General features: G+C 43.0%; 1 protein-coding gene across 3 annotated transcripts in view; it reads left to right on the top strand.

Annotated features, from left to right (window-relative positions):
• The window catches only part of SLC45A1 (solute carrier family 45 member 1), a 106961-nt gene that overhangs the window by 48002 nt on the left and 38879 nt on the right, over positions 1 to 20080 (top strand). Inside the window, exons 1-2 of one of the 3 annotated variants that reach the window (XM_033921287.1) lie at positions 16279 to 16369; positions 16721 to 16803. The exons of the other annotated variants lie outside the window; for them this stretch is intronic. The gene's annotated coding sequence lies outside the window, so the exon portion shown is untranslated. Of the gene's footprint in view, positions 1 to 16278; positions 16370 to 16720; positions 16804 to 20080 lie in introns of those variants that run through there. 3 annotated transcript variants of the gene reach the window in all.

Here is a 20080-nt window from a genome sequence, read left to right as displayed (position 1 = left end):
AGTGTCAGTAAGATTGTTCTAAATCCTTACCCCATAACGCTGCTTGATATGAAAAAAGATTTTGATGATTTTTTTTAAGTTTACGTCCTCTAACAGGCAGAAAACCAAAATTCAGATGTGAGTTTCTCTTATGTCTGTTGGTTGCAAAAGAGAAAAGCTCAATTATATATTTGGGAGCTAAACCAGAGCCTTAAAACAGAAGCAACCAAACTTAAACCAATGCAGTACTCGATAGGAGGGTGTTACGTGATCCTATTGCTTCAACCTAAAAATCAGCCTGACCGCCGCATTTTGTACTATTCGCAATCGTTGCATATTCTTCTGGGAAATTGCCAAATGGGCAATATTGCAGTAATCAAGCTGGCTTAGTATAAGAGACTGTACCAAAACTCTAAATGATGAAACCTCAAAATACGCCCTAATGGACCGAAGCTTCCACTCCACTCAGTCATTTATAGACCCCCCTGAGCCGTCTCTTCTCCAAACTGAAGAGCCCCAGCCACTTTAACATTTCCTCATAGAGAGGTCGTCCCAGTCCTTTTACCATTTTTGTCACCTTTTTCTGTACCTTCATCCAGAATTGCGCACGGTATTCAAGGCGCAGCCAAACCATAGAGCGATACAAAGGCAGTCATATGTTCCTTCCCTGATGATTCCTAACATTCGATTCGCTTTGATAGCCACTGCCACACATTGAGCTGAGGGTTTCATCGTATCCTCAACGGCGACACCTAGACAATGGCGTAGTAAAGGGGGGGGGGGCGAGGAGGTGGTCCACCTCGGCAGGCACCCCTCCTCCTCTCCACCCCTCCCCCCCCGCCATGCATGCACATTGCTTCCCTTTCCCATACCTCCGTAACGTTCCTGGCGCGAGCCGCAATCCCCAACCTGTTGTCGCTCCAGCGTCGACTCTTCCCGGATCTACGCCTAAGAAGTGACATCAGAGGAAGAGCTGACGCTGGTGCGACAATAGCTTGGGGGTTGCTGCTCGTGCCAGGAACGCAACGGAAGTATGGGGGAAGAGAAGCAGTGCACGCATGGCAGGAGGGAGCGGGAAAGGAGCATGTGGAGGTGGGGGGCAGAGAAGAGTGCGGGGGAGGGGTACCACCGCACCGGGGACCTCTCACCCTCGCTATGCCACCGCACCTAGATCCTTTTCCTGGTAATGTGGAACCCTGCCTCGCGTAGCTATAGTTAAGGTTCCTCTTTCCCACGCAGAGCGTTCAATATCCAATGACACGCTCTTTCAGATATGACAAATTTATTTTTTTCAGTTTTCTCTACTGTTCTCCCAGGGGAGCTCAGAAGCTCAAAACTATGCAGACTAATTCCCCAGCTTTCATAGATAGAGTATTGATTCCATATGACCCACCGAGATCTTTGAGATCCATATCCCAGTCTAATCTAGTTATTCCTTCCTTAAAAATAATTGGCACACGTCGAACCTCCATTTTCTCCGTAACAGCTCCTACGATTTGGAACGCTCTTCCACTGTATCTAAAAATGGAAAATACTTTAAAAACGTTCAAAAGCAACTTAAAATGTTTCCTTTTTAAAGATGCTTTTAACTAAAGTTTTATCATTCTTTTTTTTTATTTTTTTTTTTTTTTAAGCTGATTTTAACTAAACTTATTTTAGTCTTCCTTTTTTCTATTAATTCCTGCCCTTTTGTGCTTACCCTTAATGTTTCTCTCATTTACTATAGCTATTGTATTTCTTCCCTTTTTCCTTCATGTGTCTTTTGTTCGTTCGTCCTTAATTAACCTAGTATGTGTAGTAGTTCATCTTAAAGTTGTTTTTTTTTTCCGAAAGTATGTTATATTGTAATTTATGTTTGTTGAAATGTTATTTTATTTAATGCATTGTACAACGCTTTGTAGAATCGATAAAGCGTTTAATCAAAAAACTAATTAAACAATAAACAATAAACAGTTTACATGAATTTATTCAGGAATTCAAGCATTTTTCCCTGTCTGTCCTGGTGGGCTCACAATTTATCTAATGTACCTGGGGCAATGTTGGGGATTAAGTGACTTGCCCGGTTCATAGACAACCCCGCGAAAGACAAAGGCGCGCGCCGACAACTGAGCGCAAGACGGAGGCGCGCGCTGAATAAAATTACCGTTTTTAGGGGCTCCGACGGGGGGTTTTGTTGGGAAGCCCCCCCAGTTTACTTAATAGAGATCGCGCCGGCGTTAGGGGGGGTTTGGGGGGTTGTAACCTTCCACATTTTACTGTAAACTTAACTTTTTCCCTAAAAACAGGGAAAAAGTGAAGTTTTCAAACCCCCCCCCCACAATGCCCCTACAACACGGCGCGATCTCTATTAAGTAAAGTGGGGGGTTCCCCCCCTGCCCCCCCGTCAGAGCCCTAAAAACAATAATTTTCTGCGGCGAGCACCTCCGCGCTGCGTTCAATTGTCTGCACGCGCCTTTGTCCCGGCGCGCTTTTGATCTGACACCGACTTGCCCAGGGTCACAAGGAGCAGTGGTGGTTTGAATGCACAACCTCAGGGTGCTGAGGCTATAGCTTTAACCACTGCGCCACACTCTCCCCGTCTTTTTAACAGCTCTGCTAGCCTTTACTGTTTGTGGACTAATGGTCAAGCAGTAGAATTCTCCACAGAACCATGACAATTCCCTTGCAACATCCACACCTCCTGCCTTTCCCTACGGTTACTGGATTTTAGAAGCAAAATGCACCAAAGGTTGACATCCACAAAAGTCAATATTCAGCTGACAGTGAGTCAGGACTTCTGCGTAGTGAATATGTTGACTAGGAGCACGTTAATTAAACAGTAAAAGTAAATATATTGCATCACGGCAATGGGTCAGAGTTTTCCGGTAAGGGAGGTGAAATAATCCAATTTGCTGGGAGATACGGTCCAACAAGTCATCTGGGCACTGCCCAGACTTGCTAAAATGCAACTTTTGCTGAAATCCTTGCCTCATTAGCATAATCCAGGCCAGGCCCATGCACTGGAAAGGTTATAAGCAGTGCATTTTGTCTAGCAAAAAAAGGGGCCGTACTCGAATACCAGGCCATTCTTCAGGAGCGGGGTGACCTACCCCAAAGTAGCCAAGACCCCTGCAACCAGACACAGAATCCATGAAAAAGCAGCACTGAGTGCATGACCCGACAAATGCGTGCAGGACAGTAGCGCACCATCAAATACATGCACCGATAACTGCACGCATGACAATCGCACGCCAGCCCTAATAGCTGACTCCATTTTTCAGTCTGGTTTATTTAGGATTTCTCTACATAGTAAATTGTATAATAATGGTTGATATACCCATATGCAAATTTCTATACCACAAAAGGAAATGAGGCTTCATGAAATATTAATGTATCTTCTTGTTTACACTTGAATTCCTTTGTTATAATGGGTACTATTATGTTGATTAACTTACAGACTAATTTCCATAGGGATTCTGGGTGAGATCAAACAGTATTGGTTGTAGGAGTCAAACTAAACCATATCCAAGAAGCAGATGTTCCTCTATCAATACTGCTTTTAAATGCATTAGGAATCTATTTTAAGCATATCCCAGGACAGGTGGTCTTACAAAATGCCAATGGATATTTAATGATAGCTTCACCAGGATTTTAGTGAAGAAGGTCAACCAGGAATAACCCCTTTTTTTTTTTAACGCAAGAGCTGTCGCAATGGGAAGTTTGCTGATTCTTGCTTTTGGCGTGGTTTGTTTAATTGCCCTAAAAAAAGAGAACTATCAACGATTCAGGATTGGGCATATCCATTCCACCTGCATAGCTGCAGAATTTCGTGCAAAAAAAGGGACAAAAAGCAAAGATTGTACGTACGCAACTGAAGCAGGTGAGGATATTAAATGTACCCGCGAGTTAAGAACATTGCATCATTACTCATTCAGGTTTTACCGTAAAGAGCATAATTTATAAAAATGGCTCAGTCAATTTGCTGAGATGATCCAGAGCAAACAGAGTCGCGTTATTTTGCCAGTTTTCTAATGAGGATTTTTTTGTTTTGTTTTCAACGCGACAGAATTTGTTGACTCTTCCTGTAACTTCCCCAAATGATGACAACCTCCTTCCCCTCATTCTCAGATTAATTTTTCTATAATGAATTATAACTTGGCTTCGGGAATGTCATAAGGTTCATTATACGAAAACAACCTCTTTGGCAGGGCCGGATTGAGATGAAAAGAGGCCCTAGGCTATTCCACTTATGAGGCCCTTTCACCTCCCATTTTTAAGTTTGTAAATTACATGAGAGATAATAAAATACATCATTACTGTGATATATATCAATATGTTAAATGAAACATGTTGTTATTGGTACTAACCTTTATAAAAAATGTGACACGGATAATAAATAAAAAAAAGTCGAGAACACTTATTTGGACATTTATTCTCAGCACCATATATAGTACTTGTAACAATAACTAATCAAACATAACACACAACATTGCCCCTTCCTATGTCTATAGTGCTCCCAGTGCGTCCTTCCTCACCTCACCCCCCTCCGATGCCCGCCTGCCTCCCATCCCCCTTCTATTGAACACCCCCCCATGCCATCCTGCCTGCCTGCCTTCCATTAAACCTCCCCACCCCCCCTCCGATGCCAGCCTGCCTGCCTCCTATCCCCCTTCCACTGAAACCCCCCACCCCCACTCCCGATGCCAGACGGATCCACGTTTTGCCTCTCTCCCCGCGGGGCTGGGCTTTGCCCAGCTGTTTCCGGACTGACGTCTTTCCCTCCCCGATCCTCCTCCCAGGGCAAGAAAAAGAAAGGGAGAAGCTGAGTCGGCGCCCCGTTGCGGCCGGAGCCGGTTCCGATCCTGAAGCATAGAATTTCTCCTTATTTTTGGTTCAGTGTTTTAGTGTTCACTGTTTTTAGAATAGTGTAATTTTAATTTTGCTAACAATTTGAATGTAGGCCCCTTTTGATCTTGAGGCCCTAGGCTGAAGCCTAGTTAGCCTATAGTATAGCACTACAGAAACGTTAAGTAGTAGCAATAGTATTTCCCTTTCATACACATAGCAAAGCAAAACTAGGACTAAATTAGTGTAGCAGCCCTAAGTTAGAACAATCAACTGGAGTAAACATTTCAGGCTATCACAATCACTTGGAATTAATTAAATAATCACACTATGATAAATAATAGATCTATTCTTACTTTGGAAGATGCTGTGTAATGAATGGCATTGGTGACCCCTAGTGGTAGTCTTGTGGTACTCTCTGACTCCTTGTAGGTGTTTTGGGTTTTTTTTAACTTTATTTTTTATTGATCAACAGGGTTTAATGTTTTTAACAAAATAAGAGAACAATAATGCAAAGGAAAGGATAACATTCAACCCCCTAAATATAACAGAACATCAAATTTGTTTGATGAGCATTACATTACATTGATGTCTTCTATCCCGCCAATACCTTTCAGTTCTAGGCGGTTTACAACAAGAAATTAGCCTGGGCATTCCCAGGGAGATTACAAGGTTGATAGCTATAGTATGCGTCAGGATCTTGGAAGGGTCGATACGGTTTGGTTAGATCATTTGACAAATTTCTTGAATAGTATAGTTTTCAGTTCTTTTCTGAATGTTTTGTAGATTTGAGAGGTGGTGGTCCATTTTTGCTGCTCTGGTGGCTAGTAGATCGTCATATATTTTTTTTGCTTTGCATGCCTTTGATTGGGGGGTGGATAAAGTGTGCTTGAGTTCTCCTTGGTCTGGATGTGTTTTTCCTGATTAAGCGGTTGCTCAGATAATTTGGTCCATTTCCATTTAGGGCTTTGAATAGGATACAGTAGAACTTGTGTTGTATGCGTGCTTGGACTGGGAGCCAGTGTGAGTCTTGGAACGCTGAGGTAATGTGGTCGTATTTTTTCAGCGTATTTTGGATTGTTTGTAATTGTTATAGCATGTTGGCGGGGCATGACAGGTAAAGTATGTTACAGTAGTCCAGGAGTACCTGAAAATTTGTCTGCAAGTAGGCGATACACATTGGTAATTAACAGCACTAACCTTGCTAAATAGGGAGACATATATTATTACATTACATTAGTGAATTCTATTCCGCCTGTACCTTGCAGTTCTAGGCGGATTACGTCAGAAGATAACTGGACATTTCCAGGAAAATTACACTCTAGGGGGCTGGTTACATAATAGAGTCTTAGAGGAGAAATTACAAGATGGGTAGCGAACATAGGAGACTGGATGGACCATTTGGGTCTTTATCTGCCGTCATCTACTATGTTACTATGTTACAAGCATTAACAGACAAACAACTAAACAGTCGTTGTCGCAAGGGTCGCCAAGAGGCTCAGGCGAATCCCTTGAAGATGCCCAGAGCTCAGCCAAACTAAGGTGAAAACCTCCAAGATAATTGGTGACAGGTCAAAAACGCGCAAGACAATCGCGCGCAGACAAAATCGCGCAGACAAATCAGCGCTAAGACAATTCAGCGCAAGACAACTAAGCGCCAAGACAATTCAGCGTAAGACATTTGCGCTCAGTTGTCTTGCGCTCAGTTGCTGGCGCTCAGTTGTCTTGCGCTCAGTTGTCTTGCGCTCAGTTGTCTAGCGCTCAGTTGCTGGCGCTCAGTTGTCTGGCGCTCAGTTGTCTTGCACTCAGTTGTCTTGCGCTCAGTTGCTGGCGCTCAGTTGTCTTGCGCTCAGTTGTCTTGCGCTCAGTTGTCCCGCTCGTGCACATTTCGGTAAATAAGTTCCGCTCAATTGTCTTGCGCTCAAATGTCTCACGCTCGGTTGTCTTTGCGCTCACTTGTCTTAACGCTCAATTGACTTCCGCTCATTTGTCTTGCGCTCAGTTGTCTCGCGCCCAGTTGTCTGCGCGATTTTGTCCGCGCGTGATTGTCTTGCGCACAATTGTCTATGAACCAGATAATTAAGATGTTGGGCGAGTGTCTAGGAGGACATCCAAAATAGGTTTCCAGCATGTAGCATTTTTTAAATCCATTTTCCGCATTTTACTGTAGCTTTTTGAACGTTAAATGCCACCACAGTAGATTTCCTTAACGTCTTCACTCTAGTTACTAACTTAAATTTGATCAACACCCCACTGACTTCGTCTTGTTTCCTAAACTTAAACCCAAGCTGAAAAGAAAGTGATTCGGCACCAATGAAGACATAAAGCGAAATTCAACGCAGCAACTTTTGGCGATTCCTGAAGATGCATATAAGGACTGTTTCCAGAAGTGGAAACGACGCTGGGACAAATGTATACGTAGGAAAGGGGGGGGGGGGTACTTTGAAGGGGACTCAATGGAATGAGTCGTAAGATTAATACATTTTTATAAAATCAGTCCTGGAACTTTTCGAACAGACCTCGTATGCTTAATGCACCTTAAAAAGTCTTTCTGCGGGACATGCCCTGGCATCCCATGGTACATTTGCCAATTTGTACATGCACACCATGCGCTCAAAAATGTGTTTTATTTTCTGGGACGGGGATGGAGAGCATGCAGAACTGCATAGCTGCCATTTGAAACCTACTGAAGTTTAGTGGGGGAGGAGAAAAAGGAAAGACTTCTTGCCCGCTTATATTATTTTTGAGTTTCGCTGATAGGTTTTCTTTCTTTTTTTTTTTTTTTTTAAATCTTTATTGATTTTCAAACTTTGACAGTGCAATACAATTAGTTGAACATAAAATACTGTATAAAAACGCACTATTAACTACACAAGTTATACATAAAATAATCATTTTCTCCCACCCTCCTCCCAATTATTAATACAATAAGACATATGATGTGATTACAATATTATAGTTAAATAATTTTAATCTTCAAAATACATTTCCCTCCCCCCCCCCCCTGGATGTGTAAGGAAATCTAAAAAAAGGAGAGATACCTTATTGCGAGGTAACAAATGTAGTCAATAGGCTCCACACTTTATTAAATGAATTACTAAACCCCAAACCTTCTGCATTCATTCTCTCGTATTTATAGGTGGGATACACATTTGCTCACCAAAATGTGTCATTTATTCTGCCGTGGTTCCTCCAGTTATGTGTGACCATTTGGATAGCTATTCCCATCATGATCAAGAAAAGACGGCTTTTATACTTATCCAAAGTAGGCTTACCGTGTAGTAACGTGCTGATAGGTTTTCTAAGGTGAATCAGAACGAGTCCTGTTCTTACTCACAGAATCCAGTGATGTGCTGGCTTGGCACCTGCAGATAGGATTTAGTGATGTGTTGACAGACTCCCAGATGTGACTTGAGTAAGAAAGAGGGGTGGAGAGACTGGGTCTTACAAAAACCCTTAAAGAAAGAGTTCACAATGAATTCTGTGATTATGAAAACACGACTGCAATATTTATTCACCAGTCTGGAGAACATAAGAACATAAGCAGGGCCTCCATTGGGTCAGACTGGAGGTCCATCCTGCCCAGCAGTCCGCTCACGCGGTGGCCCATCAGGTCCAGGACCTGTATAGTAATCCTCTATCTATACCCTTCTATCCCCTTTTCCTTCAGGAAATCATCTAATCCTTTCTTGAACCCCCAAAACTGTACTCTGTCCTATCACACACTCTCTCCTTTTGGAACCCACTTGTAAGCCATGACAAAACTAAATAGTTTAGGGCTGCAACTCTGAACACAACAGATCTGTGAAAGGAATTTCACTGTATGAATGGCCTACACTAGGAGTTTTATAAATTACAGATGATGGCACTGATGCTCACCAAGGACACAAGGCAAACGGTCCACAAGATCCTTTATGGAAAACAAGACGATCATATCATACTCGTACATATGAATAAAGCTATCTTTAGCCACCATGCTTGGCTCCCAGATTTAAACAGATTCGTCCAACATTTGTTTATTTATTCAATTTTCTATACCAGGGGTCCCCAAAGTCCCTCCTTGAGGGCCGAATCCAGTCAGGTTTTCAGGATTTCCCCAATGAATATGCATGAGATCTATGTGCATACACTGCTTTCAATGCATATTCATTGGGGAAATCCTGACTGGATTCGGCCCTCAAGGAGGGACTTTGGGGATCCCTGTTCTATACCATTCTCCCCAGGGAGCTCAGAATGGTTTACATGAATTTGTTCAGGTACTCAAGCACTTTTCCCTGTCTGTCCTGGTGGGCTCACAATCTAACTAATGTACCTGGGGCAACGGGGGGATTAAGTGACTTGCCCAGGGTCACAAGGAGCAATGTGAGTTTGAACCCATAACCTCAGGGTGCTGAGGCTGAAAGCTTTAACCACTGTGCAGCACTATGCCACACACTCCCCTGGCCATGTTTTGCTGGTTAGAAGTACAGTTTTTTACCAGATGGTGAAGTTGGTATTCATCCACCCTTGAGGCAGCCATATTGGATGGTCGCATTGGGTGCATCTGTGTCAACCTGAGAACCAAAAGTGATGAATAACGATTGCTTCGCTGATACTCACCAACCGCTTATGAAGTCAGCAGGGAGGTCATTTTTTAATTTGGCAGACAGCAGATTACATTCAATTTGGGGTGTATTAGTTAGAGTTTGGTATGTAGCATGAAATGATTTTATAATTTTGATATGATCTTAAAATATGTAGCCTGAAGTGATTTTATAATTCTGCTTGGAGTTAAGATGGTTTTAAAATTATTAATTTGATGGATTTTAAAGTGACTTGGTCTTTGATCCAGCAGAAACATAAATAATGAATAATTATATACTGTAATCCAGGGCTGCCCAAATCCGGTCTTCGAGATCTACTATAAGGCCAGGTTTTCAGGATATCCACAATGAATGTGCATGAGAGAGATTTGCCTGCACTGCCTGTTTGGTTTGCAAATCTCTCTCTCATGCATGCTCATTGTGGATATCCTGAAAACCTGTCCCTATCTATATGGCATTTAAGTACAGTGGTGCCTCGCATAACGAACGCCTCGCACAGCGAACGCTGCACACAACGAACTTCATGTCTTGATTCATACAACGAACTTCGTTTCACACAACGAAGTCGCCCGAGCTGCCGATGTATTGCATCCTTCCGCGCAGGCACTGCAGGCAGTCGTTAGTCACTGCGCTTAACTGCCCTCTCTCACAGCCCTTCGCCTGGCTCCCTGTGAAGTGGTGGACCGTCGGCTCGCCTCCTTTTATGGAGGAGCCCGGTGCCTACTGCTGATGCGTTGGGGGGGGGCGGAGCTACTCTCGCCGCTTCCCCGATGCTAGAAAAAAAAAAAAAAAGAAAAGTTAAGTCCCAGTTTTTGCCGCTGAGACTCTGCCCTCTCTCACTGTATACAGTCATCCTTTTAAGATAAACTCAATATTTTATATATATCATGGCTTCTAAAAAAAGCAGGAAGGTGATTTCTGTTGAAATGAAACGGGAAATAATTAGAAGGAGTGAATGTGGGGTAAAACAGTGTGACCTCGTCAAAGAGTTTGGCCTCAGCAAGACCACCATTTTCACCATTTTGACAAATTTATCTTTTTTTATGTCATCTTAGCATATTTTATGCTGCAGAACGAATAATTTTTTTTAACATGTATTGTTATGGGAAAACGCGTTTCACATAACGAACTTTTCGCATAACAAACTTGCTCCTGGAACCAATTAAGTTCGTTGTGTGAGGCACCACTGTATGTGGATTTTCAGCACCAGCCACTATAGAGATAGCTCTCTATAGCAGTGGTCCCCAATCCTGTCCTGGAGGCCCACCAGGTCAATCGGGTTTTCAGGATAGCCCTAATGAATATGCATGGAGCAGATTTGCATGCCTGTCACTTCCATGATATGCAAATCTCGCTCATGCATATTAATTAGGACTAGCCTGAAAACCCGATTGGTCTGGTGGGCCTCCAGGACAGGGTTGGGGACTGCTGCTCTATAGGATACCCAAAATTAAGGGATGCTGAGTGCTAAGTGTGAATTCTATACAGGTAATTATATGCAAAATTGATTCATACAGGGTGGGCCACAGAAAAGTAGCCTGCCTCTGGCGATTTTATGACAAGATGAACGAGCAAGTGGATTATTTTTATTCACTTACCCACAAGTTACAACAGATGGTGACCGTGGTCCCCGTTCATATCTATAGCCTTCCGCAATCACTGTTTGTTGTTCCAGGGAGAACACCATCTTTCTGCCACCGGTATTAGAGGCGGGCTACTTTTTCATGGCCCACCCTGTAGAATGCTAGCATAAGTCTACAGTTACATGTCAAAATTTAGGCATGAGCCGTTATGCTAGTTCAAATGACTGGTCTAAACGCTCGCACCTAACTGCTGTCAGTCAAGCGCATAACTGGCACGTGCATAAGTGCTAGGCACACCCCTGACCCGCCCACGCCCCTCCCAGGTCCACACCCCCTTGCAGTTGCATGTTATGGATTACGTGCACTCGATTTCCTGGAGGAAAAGTCCATACTCTGCTATTGAGACAGACACAGGGGAAGCCCAGGCATGTCCTGGGATTGGTAACATGGAATCCTGCTACTCTTTGGAGATTCCGCATGGAATGTTGCTACTCTTTGAGAATCTGGAATCTTGCTTACTCTTTGAGATTCTGGAATGTTGCTACTATTTGGTATTCTGGAATGTTGCTTACTCTTTGAGATTCTTGAATGTTGTTACTCTTGGGAATTCTGCATGGAATGTTGCTACACTTTGAGAATCCGGAATCTTGCTTACTCTTTGAGATTCTGGAATGTTGCTACTCTTTGGGTTTCTGCCAGGTACTTGTGACCTTGGCCACTGTGAATATAGGAACGCGCTTCCAGAGGGAGTGATAGGACAGGGTACGGTATTGGAGTTCAAGAAGGGATTGGACAATTTTCTGAAGGAAAAGGGGATAGAAGGGTATAGATAGAGGGCTAGTATACAGGTCCTGGACCTGATGGGCCGCTGCGTGAGCGGACTGCTGGGCATGATGGACCTCAGGTCTGACCCAGCAGAGGCACGGCTTATGTTCTTATGTTCTTATGTAGGATCCTGGGCTAGATGGACCATTGGTCTTAACCAATATGACGTTCTTATGTTTTTACATTCTTATGTAATTATAACTAAGAGATTAACACCAATTATAGTCAATTAGACAATTAACAGCTAATTATTAAATTAAGTTATGCATGTAATTGGCACTAATCTATAACCTGTGCACACAACTCTGCGCATAGCATAAAATTGTGCACACAAATTTATAGAAATAGGGGATATGTGGATATCGGCAGTGAATGTGCAGAGAACAACACTATCCCAGCACTAGGATAATTATCTAGCCCAGTGCATCTCAAATTTTTTTTTTTTAGCTCCGACACACTAAATGGAGCAAATGTTTTTCTCAGCACATTATAATTGGAATTGTAAAATTGCGAAACCAGCAGAACGTTAAGGGCTCCTTTTACTAGCGTTTTTAGCGCACACCGGAAATTACTGCACACTATACCACACGCTATGCTTCTAGAACTAACGCCAGCTCAATGTAGCACGCGCTATTCCGTGCGTTAAAGCCCTAACATGGCTTAGTAAAAGGATCCCTAAATGTTTAGGTCTAAAAAAAAAATGCAACGACAAAACACTAGCTAATCTTAAGGGGAGGGTCTATAGTGGGCAGACTTGATGGGCCTTGGCCCTTTTCTGCCGTCATCTTTCTATGTTTCTATGTTTCTATGAGACAAAAGAAAGGAAGACTAGGACACAGGAAAAACAACCAAAGAGCCTAGAAAAACATATCCAGCAAAACAAGATAATAATGAGATGCAAGGAGAGAAGGAAGATTATATTGTTTCTTTACAGTAAAGAAACAATAGCAGCTTTTTAAATTGCTTCATGCTCCCTTCATTTTCGCAATTACATTCCAAAGCTCAGCTACCAAGCCCTAAAGCAGAAGTGGCTTTTTTGACATGTGTGGCAAACCCTCAGATGCCTCATTATCCTGTTAAAGAAGATTTGGTACTTGCCTTTCTCTTGCAACATTGCTAGGGCACCGAGGGGTTAAGACTCCAGGCGGGCACGTTGTGCTGCTGTCTCCCTCCACCATGACAGATACTCCCTTCAGACTGTCTTGATTTCCAACTAAAATTCTGCACTTTGGCAGCCTTTTTCATCTGAGGATTTCTAGCATGGAATGGGAACAACAGAACCAACCCTAGGGTCCTATTTCTCAGAAAATTTGGGGGCAGGCACTAATATGGGGATCCTTTTACTAAAGAAAGTTAAGGCTCCAATCCAGTGGTTTCAAACTTACACCCTTTGCAGGGCCACATTTTGGGTTTGTAGGTACTTGGAGGACCTCAGAAAAAAAATAGTTCATGCTTATTCAAGAAATGACAATTTTGAATGAGGTAAAAAACTCTTTATAGTTTATAAATCTTTCAATTTGGCTGTGTCTTAATAATAATATTGTCATTTATAGCTAAAGACACACATGATCAAGAAACTGTTTCATTTTACTTTTGTGATTATGATAAACCATCCCGAAGGTCTCAAAATAGGACCTGGTGGGCCGCATGTGGCCCCTCGGGCTGCGAGTTTGACACCACTGAGTTAAGGGGAACAGTTAATCTGCTGGCTGGGTTGGAGGGCAGAGGGGAGAACAGGACAATCAAGCCATTGTGACATCACTGATGAGGCTGGATCTTATTGGTGGAATGAGGCATTATGACATCACAATCTCAGCTCTGCTTCCCAAAGGCAAACAGGATGTCATGGTTACAGTTTAGCCAGTGGTGTCAAACTCCAACCCTTTGCAGGGCCACATTTTGGATTTGTAGGTACATGGAGGGCCTCAGAAAAAAATAGTTAATGTCTTATTAAAGAAATGACAATTTTGCATGAGGTAAAACTCTTTATAGTTTATAAATCTTTCCTTTTGGCTAAGTCTTAATAATAATTTTGTCATTTATAGCTAAAGAGACATTATGATCAAGAAACTGTTTTATTTTACTTTTGTGATTATCATAAACATACCGAGGGCCTCAAAATAGGACCTGGTGGGCCGCAAGCTTGAGACCACTGCTCTAATCTAATGTATGATTTATGTGTGTGTGGGGGGAAGGGCACCACAAAACACGTTAAAATATCTTATGGTTGATTGTTTCCTTGTGCATTTTTTTTACATTTTTGTTGGAAGGGAGCATGGCATGGGCAGGGAATGGGCACGAAAGCGTTATTCTAGGGTTACCAGATGTCTGAATTTATCCGGACAAGTCCTCTTTGTAGAGGACTGTCCGGACAGCTTTTCAAAACCCGGCACTTTGTCCGGGTTTTGAAAAGCTGTTGAGAAAGGGGCTGAGTCTGAAGTGCATCTGCGCATGCACGGTTGCTACGCGGTGACATCACACACTTGCGCGCATGCCTGCGATGCCATTATGTCGCATCTGTGCATGGGCAGATGAACTCCAGACTCAGCCCGAAGAGACGAGGTTTGCGTGCGGTTGGGGTTGGGGGTGGAACGGGGCGTGGCCATGCGTCCTCTTTTTCCAGATGCAAAATCTGGTAACCTTATTCAGCTATCACACTCTGATCAGCACTCACAAACTGGATAATCCTGACTCAACAAGGGAGCACTTAGGCCCTCTTAAACAGGAGGTGGTAGGTGCCCCCTTATTAAATTGATGTAAATCCTGTAGGCTAATGGGAAAATTGGCATGGGATCTTCAAAAACGAACATAAGAACATAAGCAATGCCTCCGCTGGGTCAGACCTGAGGTCCATCGCGCCCAGCAGTCCGCTCACGCGGCGGCCCAACAGGTCCAGGACCTGTGCAGTAATCCTCTATTTATACCCCTCTATCCCCTTTTCCAGCAGGAAATTGTCCAATCCTTTCTTGAACCCCAGTACCGTACTCTGCCCTATTATGCTCTCTGGAAGCGCATTGGCTAAGGCTCTTAACATTTGCATCTCCTCTTCCTATAGGCTAAGGCTCTTTGCACCTGCATTGTGATGTCATAGAGCTTTATGGTTATAGAAACCTAGAAACATGATGGCAGATAAAGGCCAAATGGTCCATCCGCAGCATCCACTATCTCCTCCTCTCCCATAAGAACATAAGCAATGCCTCTTCTGGGTCAGACCTGAGGTCCATCATGCCCAGCAGTCTGCTCACGCGGCGGCCCAACAGGTCCAGGACCTGTGCAGTAATCCTCTATTTATACCCTTCTATCCCCTTTTCCAGGAGGAAACTGTCCAATCCTTTCTTGAACCCCAGTACCGTACTCTGCCCTATTACGCTCTCTGGAAGCGCATTCCAGGTGTCCACCACACGTTGGGTAAAGAAGAACTTCCTAGCATTCATTTTGAATCTGTCCCCTTTCAACTTTTCCGAATGCCCTCTTCTTCTTTTATTATTAGAAAGTTTGAAGAATCTGCCCCTCTCTACTCTCTCTATGGCCTTCATGATCTTGTAAGTCTCTCTAATATCTTGTAATATCTCCTCTAAGTCTCCTCTTCTCCAGGAAAAAGAGACCCAGTTTCTCCAATCTCTCAGTGTATGAAAGGTTTTCCAGGTGTTAAAGTGGGTTTAACGTATGGGAAAAATACATTAAGACCAGATTTTAACGTTTTTGGAAAAGAGACCCATGATCTGTGCTGCTCCGAAGCGCGCGCGTGTGTGGACTAGCAGTCCTATTCCCTATAGAAACCAGTCTCCAGTACCATTCATGCACTGGGCTAATTCTTTTGTTGGATCAAACTCTCCTATAAATGGAGCTTGCAATCCACTCTGACAAAATAGCACGAGTTTGCAATACAATAACACGTCTTCGTGATAGCCTGCGTTGATAACGTCCCTCCTTTTTATCAGTATTCAAGGAGGCTTTTGACAAAATTTTTTACAAAATCGCGGAGGCAGTCTTTAGCGCAGGCTGGCACGCCGAATACTCTGCCCTGCTCCCGACATTCAAGTGTCAGGAGCAGCTCAGACCATTCAGCGCATGTTCGTAGTGGAAGATGTTGGAGAATCTAAGGGCACCTTTTACTAAGCCACGTTAGGGCTTTAACACGCGGACTAGCGCACGCTACATTGCCCCGAGCGCTAGACCTTAACGCCAGCATTGAGCTGGCGTCAGCTCTAGAAGCGTAGCGCGCGGTAATTTCCTGCGTGCGCTAAAAACGCTAGGGCGCCTTCGTAAAAAAGAACCCTAAGAGTATATGTTGCGTTATTAGTATGTCATTTTGTAAACATCCGTCATACAGGGAATGCCAAAACTTTTATTTTCAGTCAAGCGGCATCTATCACCTGCGGCCTGAGACAGAGCTGCTCAACGGCTGTGCTTCTCCCTCCGCTCAGCTTCCGCCCTGCCAAAATTATAAAGCAGTTTCGGATTCCCTCCACCACAAGGAAGACAACGTCTGGAAAATAGCGAACTGACTGTACAAGAACAAGAAACCGTAGCAAAACAGATAATGGAGCACGAGTGGCAATTACTCACACTCGGGTAAGTCTGCCGTCCTGCACGTATAAAGCTTACAATTACAAAACACACCTTTACTCATATAAACATCGTTGACCTTGAAAAGAAGGGTTTTGGGTTGGTTTGTTTTTTATGTGGTTTCCTATTGCCCTGGAGAAATGGAATGCTTTCGGTAATAATTAACAGTTCTTTAGAGGTTAATGAGCTGCGTAAACCCAAAGATCATGTTTTAAGAAAATGGTATTTTAAAAAAAAATACAGATCTGATCTTAAAAAAAAAAAAAAAATCAATTAGCCCAACTTAATGAACAGAAATAACATGTATCATAAAATTAATGTAATGAACTGATTTTCGCTTTTTTATTTTCACCCCAGGAACTCTTTTTGGAACCAAACACGAGCGTTACAGGGACTAAGAGAAGGCAGAAGCCAAAGACCTTGAGAGAGGGGAGTACAAGGTGTGACCTCCTCAGTCATAAGACCCTTCTGTTGTAGAGACGCGGTCACATGCTTATTGTCTGTGTTTGTATCGCTTTGAGAGCTATTCAAGTCGCTGTCTCTGACCTAGACTAAGGGCCTCTTCTATCAAACTGCGCTAGAGGTTTGTAGCGTGGCAAGCCACGCCGAATGGCCCGCGCTGCCCCCCGAAGCTCATTGAGTTCCTATGAGCGTCGGGAGCACCGCGGGCCATTCAGCCCGGTTCCCCGCACTAAAAACTGCAAGCGCAGTTTGATAGACGAGGGCCTAAGTTTTAGCCCTTATCACGCATTTGGGATTTCTTTTGAGATTTTGCAATCAAGATGCACATTATGTTATAGGCTTTATTATCTTTACGTAACTTATTATTTACACAATAAAGTAACTGTCTGGTTGATTTTCTAATACTTAGATGCTCAAAAACAGCTATGTGGGAGTTCAGATTCCACCATTTCATTCGAAATTGGTAGCAGTGGTGTTCTTTATAACCTTTCAATATAGTTATTATTTTATAGCTTAATTTTATATTAATCCAACTTATATAGATCTTTATATCAAGATAACTTATCTTATGTCGTTGTTGGTTCGCCGTCCCAACGCGTTTCGCTTATCTTTATCAAGGTTGAGGGAACTATAAGACAAAACCAAAAGACATACCTTAATCTTCAATCTTAAAATCCCTTACCTTTATTCATTTAAAATCTTCTAAACATACCTATGATAAGGATTAAACTTTTCCCATTTCTGTCTGCCACTGGCGATCAAAGATGGCCGCGACAATTACCCAGAGCATTAAATAGGCCCCTCCCCTGACATCACACTTAGCAACCATTGGTATCCACTTTAAATATCCAGGCCCCACTACCTGTGCCACCAGTCCGAGATTTCATTCACACCGGTAGGAGCCATCGTTTGTAATTCAAACATCCATCTAAGCTCCCTCAAATTTAACGTATGCTCTATATTGAAAGGTTATAAACGTTAACCTATGAAGGGAATAATGAAGAACACCACTGCTACCAATTTCGAATGAAATGGTGGAATCTGAACTCCCATATAGCTGTTTTTGAGCTTCTAAGTATTGGATGATTTCTCGATAATAGTGAGTCAGAGAAGTTTGGAAGATGGTTGATTTTCTGACATCTCATTTGCCTCCCTTTGCTGGGTTGCTGTGCCATTTTTGAGGCAAAAAATTATTTTCCCCCCTCTTGTTTGGAAGTTGCTAGATTTACACCCACTGTCTGAAAAACCTTCAGTCTCACTCTTTGGGTTGGTCTAGTGGTCTACCCTTGGCATCGCTGGATGTTTGGCCCTAAAGCCAACCTCTTGAGCTCATGATTGACTTGGAAAGTTCCAACAGATAATTCCACCGCCCATCCCACGGTGGACAGAATCTAATTAGGTATGAGAAAATGGCTGTTAACCAGGTACTCATAGACTATGAATGAATAGTTCAAATTCATTGCTCCCAAGCTGAAAAAGTGTTGAATAAGCTCCCCTTGCTTTTCCCTTCCGCTTCTGCCCTATATCTCCTAGGAAAGAAAAGGAGGAACGGTGACAGTGTCACCGAGAGGCAGCAAATCTTCTCCTGGAGAGAAAGGATTATTGAGATCCTTAGAAAGGTTTCTAAGAAAGAAACATTTAAACAAAGAAAAAAGATCCTGATTCAAGTCAAGTGAATAACGAGAGGGTTTATCTGTTGGTGAGCCAAGCTGTGAATAAGGAGGCCATTGAAAACTGTCAGGCACGCTCTGGTAGATGGGTCAGGCAAAGGAGCTTAATTATTGTGGAGTCTGCTTTCAATCAATTGTCCTGACAAAGAAAAGGTTAAAAACAAAACCTCATGATTTTTTCTTGGGGTTTAGAAAGGCTGCCTCCATATGTGGGAAATTACGAAGAAGTGTAAAGTGTAGCCAAGAGATCTAACTTGCATGTTAAAATATGTCACGAAAAGTGCAAATTCTGGAAAGAAAAGCCAAGTGAGAAGGTCACTGTCTTCTTCCTGCCCCTGCTCTACTCATTAGGATGTCAAGACGCATTGAATATAAGCATGACTTTTGATTTTCGATTTTAGTCAATAAACACCAATGAAACATCCCTGATGCAAAATCTTATCATTTCAAAACGAATTTATTGGATAAAGATTGGAAAAACATCACTTCTGCTAGTTGTCCGCTCGGTTTTTGGAACAAAAATCACCAGTCATATAAGTCACTTTGGGCTCCTTGTACAACGCTGCGGTGAGGCTTCTTAAAAACCCAGCATGGCCATGTTTTGAACTCAGGGTACAAAATGCTTAAGAAGGACAGTTGTGTGCTAACGCTCTTAGACAATGAGGTGATCATTTTCTATAGATCAGATAAAGTTAGGCACCGAGATGATGCATGATCACTTATACTAGATCAATGGCTGGTATAAATGCTTGCTTCTATCAAGAGAATGACACGGTGACAAAATTCATCAGCGTTCCTGTCCCCGAAGATAACCGCAGGAAACAATCCCGTGTCATTCTTTAGGGTCTATCTCAACCTCAATCCTTCTACACCAGAATTCTTCAATGCAACGCTTGAAGGTCAGTGGCTGGGCCCATTCGTACTCTGATTCTTCCCTCTCTCCTTAAAGAATGACATGGGGATGGTTTCCCGCAGGGATGGAACAGTGATGAATTTTGTCACTGTGTCATTCTCTACTTCTAACAGTAGACAAGTTTCTGGAGGAAAAGTCCATAGTCTGCTTTTAGTTCAAATGTGCTTGCGTCATTTTCAAAATTCTCTTTGGCTTTTTTACTCCCTTAGTTTCTCTATCTTGGAACCTTTATAGATTCTCTTTTGCAAGGGGAGACCAACAACTTAAGCTATCCTGCCCATCTTGTAAAGGTATCAAAAGAATCAAGGTCTTTGGCCAATCTCTGTCATAAGAACATAAGAACATAGGAATTGCCGCTGCTGGGTCAGACCAGTGGTCCATCCTGCCCAGCAGTCCGCTCACGCGGCGGCCCCAAGGTCAAGACCAGTGCTCCAAATGAGTCCAATAGACAGGATCAGGCACTACAAATCCCACACTGCTTTGGGGTGTCCGTTCAAAACCAGGACTGGCCAAGAAGTCTCCAGCCTGGAACTATGTAACCTGGCATCTCTGCCTTCTTCACATAGAAATTGTCTTAGTGGATCAGGCCAAAGCCAATGTATCCTGTTTCTTTCCTTTTCCTCCATTTCTTGGAAGCAGTCGTCTCGGGGAGGAAGCTGGGGGCACTTTCTT

This window comes from Geotrypetes seraphini, chromosome 15, assembly GCF_902459505.1.
Source record: "Geotrypetes seraphini chromosome 15, aGeoSer1.1, whole genome shotgun sequence".
Classification (NCBI taxonomy): Eukaryota; Metazoa; Chordata; class Amphibia; order Gymnophiona; family Dermophiidae; genus Geotrypetes; species Geotrypetes seraphini.
The sequence above is the reverse complement of the archived record's forward strand: the minus strand, read 5'-3'. Positions and strand labels throughout refer to the sequence as shown.